Below are 8,000 nucleotides of genomic sequence, written 5' to 3'. Positions count from 1 at the left end.
TAATAGAGCGACTGTTGAAAATAAGTGTATCGGTAAAATTATATTCAGAAAGAATAAACCAGTTTTATTAAGTAAGGACTTGTGTCGCTAAAGTTTCGTCGGAACGAAGTTACGGAAAATTAATTAACAAACGGAGACGTAACAGTACATTATACGAGTAATTGTTCGATTAGAGGAGCTCAGAAGTTGGCAGTGGGTGATACATCTAGACTAGCTGCCTTCCCTCTACTCTATTTCTTCAAAATTAGAGATACCTTTATGGCTAATGCAGATTTCCCTCTAGTAGCTTTAAGAGAAATTCAATAAGACACATTGGATTATCTGCTGTGTTCACCGCAAGGAATCGAATCCCGGATTTTAGCATTGTAAGTAGGTAGAGTTACCGCTGTCCCACCTGGGGACTTCTTAAACAAGAGCACAAATATTTCATGTTCCTTAAATTATGGCTCCCCAGTGGCATGTCTGCGGACTTATAATGCAAAGCTGCCGAAGAATCCCATGAGGGAGAGACTGAATACGTACCGTAGAGATCAAATTTGCGGATAGTATTATCTCGACTCAGCGAAATAATACTGGATGGAGAAAAAGATAAATCTGTTGTAGCTTTGTGTAAAGTATTTATTTCTTTGTGGATAAGAAATTTTGCTCTTTCTACACTATATTTGCAACCATTATCAGCTCTTCCTTTTTGACTGATTACACCAGTTGTTTGTTGTTGTTTTGTTATTATGCATAAAGCTAACAAAGGGCTATCACTGCTCTGCCCACTACGGGTATGGAAACCCGGTTTCTAGTAGTATAAATCTGCAGAAATACCGCTCTGCTACTGGAGGGGGGGGGGTCGATTACACCGTGCTTATTTATGCAGTATTTTTTAAGTGGTATTAAATAGAAGACAGAATATCCCCCTTTCAGATTTATTGCACGACGGTGGACGTAGCCATATTTTATCTGAAGCCTGTGAGGCTTGTACATTTGAAGTTAAACACAAAGCTACACAATGGACTATCTGTGCTCTGCTCACCACAGGTATTGAAACCTGGTTTCTAGCGTTGTAATTCCTCAGACATACAGCTGTGCCACTGGGGAGCGGGGGGCACCATTCTTTGAATGACTTTTCAAAATTGTATAATTTTTCCTTGACTTTATTAAATTATTTAATGTAGGTTGACTCAAATATTATATTTAAGGACAATGAGAATAATTACGACCTTAACATTGGGCTCAATACTGAAAAACAAATAAACAGAATTTGGTACGATAACCTTAGTGCGTACGCAAATCAGAATCCTCCAGACTGAAGATCTGCTGAAGATTACCAGAATAGTTAATTATTCCCTTATTCAGTTTTATATTTTCTACTCTTATCACTGTACATGGAAAACTGCAGCGTTGCGTCTCTTCTAATAAGGCACCATGAAAACGGATACGATAAAATGATTCAATGCCTAATACATGCCCACTGCACATGGCGTGAATCAAAGATAAGTTGTCTGGCCTGCGAGTCAAAATTAAACCAGTTTATATTAATTTACTGCATAGTGTGATTATTATCATCCTAATAACACACTCTAATCCGGGATTGGTTTAATTGTTTGCGCATAGCAACCAGAAAATTTCCCAACTTGGATTCGATGAAACCAAATGCACCCAGAAATAGTTTGTGGATTTTATTTCCACTAATAATGACACATTAAGTTACTTAACGAATGCTCAGTAAGCCGAAACAAAACGCAGAAAACTCAGCATACAGTATCACGTATATGTTAGCGAATTTCTGAAATAAATTAGGTAATTCAGTGTATCTTGGTTTTTCATTCTGTTCCTAATATGGAAACAATTTTGCTTTTGATAAGTGCAAACGTTCCATTTATCTATTTAAAAAACCACACAAATGTATAGATTAATTTTGGAGTATTTGAGAAGTAATTACTCTGATAATTATTTGCTTATGACATTTTTTCTCTTTAACAAATTTTAAGCGATATGTCACGTATAATTAAATGAAAATGTGTCGTCGAAAGTTTAACCTTTTGGCGAACTACTCAAATTTTGGTTGTGATTGGTCGAACTCTCGTTAGTATTAATACGTAATTTAGGTTAACATTAGAATTTTGGAAATAGCTAAAAGGCTATTACGGCTTGTTAGTCGAAAAACCCTTTATTATTTGTCATATTTTGCTACTATATATTCTATCATTTTGTATAATGGTTTTGTCTCTCTGCTTCTTTTGTAATTTTGCATTCTATATTATTTTAAATAATGATTTCCTCCCCATGACAGTCCCTTATATTATCCACTAATCGATATTTTTTGTGTCGAATCCTTCAAGTTTGTTCTATTTTCCAACATTTTATTTAAAGAGATTTTACCTCCAAATTTCTTTTTTTTTTAATTCGACAATTTATTATATTACGTAGAGATGCTGGGTACGTTATATTAAAACGATTTTGGAGTCTCACTGCGTCGTTACAGTCCATCTCACCGCACCTGGTCATACCCTATCTGATAATAGATCAGCAACGTAATTTCCATTGGAAAAAGACTCCGTCGCGAGGCACACCACTTCTACCTGCTTCCTTTTTCTAATCTATTTCGTACACAACGGTTCGGATCATACAGAAATAAACAGTTGCTATATAATGAAAGTTGATCAGAATGTCATGATATGAAATAGCATGAAACCCTATTTAATTCTCCAGCTGTTTGTGATATGTGGCGATTGAAAAGGTAAATCTTTGAAGCACACCTGAGGGAAATTCTTCTTGATTATGTTGCTGCCAGGAGAAAGTGGACTACTATTGCCACTAATCTGTGTGTTCATGGATATTTTCATCTATTTGATAAAACGCCGTAGTTTGTTTATTATGGCTGGAATACGACTTGTTGCATGTAAAATGCCCCTCCACCCCAAACTTTATCCAGTGGCTGGAGGGGTTTATGATTCCTCTTGGTGATGAATAGAAGTTTTAGTGTGATAATGGTAAAAGATGCAGAACCAAAGGACACGGCCTTATTAATAGTGGTCTTTATTTTTCTTAATGGAAACAGAACGTTTAGGTCAGCAAGGGATTCATATATCACACCTCAAGCCAATCAGGACAAATGCCCTCATCCGCAGGGTGAAGGCTGAATTTACAAAAGACCCCCTGACCCAAAATACCAATGCGATAAAATTAAGCCTATCTCCTAAAACCGTTACAACATGATAAACAGAGATTTTCTGTTGACATAGGCTCAAAAGTTTTAAGTTAACAGTTGTAACTTTTACAAGAAGAGCGGCTATAATTAAGCCACAACTCAAAACAGAAAGATGAGCTAAGAAACTGGAATTCTTCTTTTCGACCACATATTTGTCAAGGACTATAATGCAACTTTAGTAGATTTCTGTGACTTTCATTTCCTTAAATATACATCTGGGAGTCGTAAACATAATACATTACCCGGTGTTCGAAAAACAGCGCAGGAGAAAGGGAAGAAAACATGGTTATAACTCTTCTCTCAAAAAGCCAAATCTCGTGGAAATATCGCTGTAGGGGCGCTATTACAATAAAGAGAGAAATAGATTGAACATGACTGCTGAAGCAACATCATCATCACTATAGATATATATAGCTTCGAATAAGTGTAAATGGCTTTCTGTATGTACACCAACTTTTGACAGCTATTTTTATAAGTGTACATATTGTTGCGAACAATTAAAATAATGTTTTGTTTTACATGTATTTTAATTACATTATGGTTTATTAAAAAAATTTGTATTACAATTTTCTGTTTTATAAATAATTTTGGTGAGAAGGCAGTATATGCATTAGCGTCATTTGGTAAAAAACGATTTGGTGTAAACCGTATGCATTATCGTTGTATGGTGAAAAAAAAAAGTTCCGTATCGTTTGGAAAAGTGAAATATTTTGTATAAGTGCTCAATAAAACAGTTATTGAAATCAATATACGAACTGTTCGTTGTTTTAATTGAACCAATGTAACAATTATTTCAATAGAAATGACATGAATATTATTAAAGTACATGGTTTGGTTACATCAAGTGTGTGAACAGTACGTATGTGTGCATTTTTTACATTATACACACGTGTCCCATAATTCTGAGGAATAGTTATTGATGCACAGGACCACTGGCCTAGCCGGGTGGTGGGGGTGGGGGGGGTGTATACGGTCATGCCCCTCCCCCTTGGCTTATATTTTTATTTTCCACCAGTTTTTCCTCACAATTCCTAATATCGCTATGTAAATATTCCCAGTTTTATGGTCTTTAGCTTTTAACTTACATCTAGCTCACTCAAAATCCTAGTCACGGTTTCCAAAATTGCAACTTCAGCGTGGCAGCTGAGTGACATCAATAAAGTGGCATGTTATAACACTTATTTAACCAATGTAAAAGAAATAATAAAGTCTATGTATTATAAAAATAAATACAAATTATATGCAAATATGAATGTTAAGACTTGCCCCCCCTCAAATTCCTGGATACGCCAGTGCACAGGATCTTTACCATTTATAATTGATAATGATGCATTGTATCATCAATAACAAAATGAGATTATCAGAAATCACGTGTTTATTAGAAAATTTGTAGATAACAGAAATAACTTGCAAAACAGAGCAAGAAAAAAACAAACATATATTTTATTACGGACATGATGATACTCCTATGTTACTAACTGTATCGTTTCAAAAAAGTGAAAAATATTTTAAAAACTTTGTTTATTAACTTTCTATAGAATTATAGCAACACTTTCCTGCAGCAGTGGTATGATAAAGATCAACCTGAAACTTTGTTACTTGGTGCTAATATGAATAGTTTTTTATGTATGCTTGGTGAAACATAGTTGTAAACACAGTGTTACAGTTTAAAGTGATTCAACAAAGTAAGAAACAAGTATTTATATGCATATTCATAAGTAATACATATATATATGAAACATGTAATAACAATGTATTTGAAGCTTTATTATGACTCAATGCAATTTTCGTTAATGAAAAAGCACAATTAAAAAGTTTGAAACACACAGTATGTAAATGTGAATTAAAAGAGTTTTCACATTGCCATGCTTCTGTACATCCTAGTTTTGCATAAGAGTTTTTGATGTCTTTCAATCTCATCTCTTTCAGAAAATAAGAAGAGGTATTTGGTTTCTTTTACATAGTATAACATATGAGCTGAATAGATCTGTGATTTTTAAGCTCAGTCTTTTCACCAAAAATAGCTTCACATTCTGTTTTTGTAGTTAAGACCTTGGAATTATGAAAGATGGTACATTGTCTGTGCTTAAATTTAAAAAGGAGCTCAAATGCTTCAACCACTACATACATCCAGTCAATACCTAAGTATGTTGATGACTGATAGGGAAAACTAAATTACATTTGTGTATTCATCCTTGCCACAGTTAGTAGCCTCAACCATGGGTTATCAGCCTGTGAGATGCTGCTTATTATGTTTTTTTCCCTCGGTTAAATAATGAAATCAAATTACATACACACACACATATATATAAGTATATACTATACACACACACACACACACACACATATATATATATATATATATATATAAGTATATAATATACACACACACACACATACATATACATAATCTGAAAATCTGGTTTCATTTCCTCATACATATTTTAAATGTGGAGGTTCTTAAAAATTAGGTTTCCAATAAGTGAACCATTAAATATTTGTTTTGTATGAATTTCTCTCAATAAAAAGTAGCTGCCATGAGTGGATAGCATGTTCTGCTGTATAACCATTGGAGAAAAATACACACAGACCTTAATAGTGAACAGTTTGAGAACCACTGGTCTATACCATCACTAAGTTTTAAATTTTAAATAGTTACATTTTCTTGTCACAAGTCTTATGAGTACTGGTGACAGGGGTGAGTGAATGGCTAGGCCTTCTTGTTGTTGGTAATAGGTTGTGTTTACATGCCTCTGGCTAGATCGTTTTATTGCTAGTAGTACTCATCTTCATGTTGAACATAAGTTGTGTTGGTAAGCCCATGGCTAGGACTTGTTGGTAGTAATTATCATAATGTTGGAGGTAGGTTGTCTTGATAAGCCCATGATTACATCTTATTTTGAGTAGTATTTATCATAATGTTGGAGGGAGGTTGTGTTGTTAAGCCTGTGAATAGATCGTCTTTTTGTTGATAGTATTTATCACATGATGTAGGAGGTAGGATGTGTTAATAAGCCTGTGGCTATATACTGTTGTAGATAATGTTTATTACTGATGAAGGCAACTAAATCCATAAACAAATTATTCTGTTAGAAAAATTGCCTTAATTGAAGCCTCAGCAGTCTTTTCCATTTCTTAGATTTATGTGCCCTCATCTTATTATCCTCAGAATTGAGCATTAATCCCACAGATAATTTTGTAAATTTCAGTAGGTTCAATCCTTTTACTTTTCTCTTCCCAACAGAAAATAAGTCAAAATATTTTATTCTATCCCCATAGGATAACCCTTTCCATCTTCACAATCATCCTAGTAGTTCTCATCTGAAGCCTTTCCAATAACTCAATATTCTTTCTTAGATAAGAAAACCAAACTGTACAGAGTATTCCAACCAAACTAGCAATTTTAATAAAAGATAATTACCTCTTTTCAGTCGTAATCAATCTCTATAAGTACATCCTAAACTTCTATTAGTGTTATTATAAGCAAGAGAGCACTGCTCTGACAATGAGTAATTGATCCACCAATATGCCAAGATCCTTTACTTCAGGTGTGCTATTGACAGGGTCCCCATCCATATTAAAGTTATGATCCAAGTTATGATGATGTAGTGTGAATACTGCATATCTTAGTTTCCTAATATACATACTATTATTTCAAATTTTCTCTTAAATTTTTATTAAACCATTTAGATTCCATTGTTATCCCAGTCTTCTTTTTATATAGCAAATGGTATCCTCTAAACACATATTTGCTCTACCTATCCTATCAATTTGTTTATTTTCAATATTTCAAGCTCAATCACCATGCAAGTTTGGTTTAAATGATCTTTAATGAGATACACCTTGAGCTTCTCCCAAACATCCCACTACTTAACCTGTATAAATGTATCCAATATTGAGCATATAGTTCACCCTTACCCTGAAAACTGTAGGTCCAACCAATTTATCTGCCACTCTAAGCATATGCACAATAATTTTTCATTTACACCTTGGATCCTACTATATAATTCATTGCTATACTAATTTGAAGCAAATTCACCAAAATTCACTTATCTCTATCCCTTAATCTCTGAAGGTTTATTTTACATGTTTTAGGCAGATCTTCTGATTGACAATTCCAAACATTGTGCACTCCAACAAGCATCACAAATAAAATGTGTGTTTCTAGCCCAAGCAACTAAAACAGTTAACACATGAATAATGCCCTGTTCTTTAGTACCGAGGAAGCAAATTAAACTTTGTCTTTTTTTTCTCCTCAATAAAGATAACATCATTAGTAGAATTAATGAGCTTCCCATAAGTAAACCACTCTATCATCTCCTCCTCCTCTTTGAAAGCAGCAAAAGTTTCTGACTGAGGTGTTTAAAATTGTTAAGGGAATTGACAGTGCTGATGCATCATCGTTTTTCATATTTATTAGTGAGAATGTTAGACTAGGAGAAACAAAGTTTTGGAAAGTAAGAACCATCTTCAACTAAGACAGCCTTATTTTTCTAACAGGGAAGTTGACCTTTGGAATGGGTTGCTTTCAAATGTGGTAGATGTAGCTAATTTAAGGGAGTTTAAGGGTAGGCTTGATAAATATTTGAAAGTTTTGGCTTTGAGTGTTTAACTTTTATCTTACAGTTTAGTTAGTGGATGGGATGGCCTAGATGTACCAACAGCTCCCTTGTTGTCCTAAATTACATGCACATATATGCATGCACCTTTCTAATGCCACCTGAAAATTGAAGTTAAGACTGCATTTTTCAAAGATATTCTAATCCTTGCATCTACAAGTCAATCCTACATCCTATAA

The sequence above is a fragment of the Limulus polyphemus genome, unplaced genomic scaffold, assembly GCF_000517525.1.
Source record: "Limulus polyphemus unplaced genomic scaffold, Limulus_polyphemus-2.1.2 Scaffold4282, whole genome shotgun sequence".
Taxonomy (NCBI): Eukaryota; Metazoa; Arthropoda; class Merostomata; order Xiphosura; family Limulidae; genus Limulus; species Limulus polyphemus.
Note: the sequence above shows the minus strand (reverse complement) of the source record.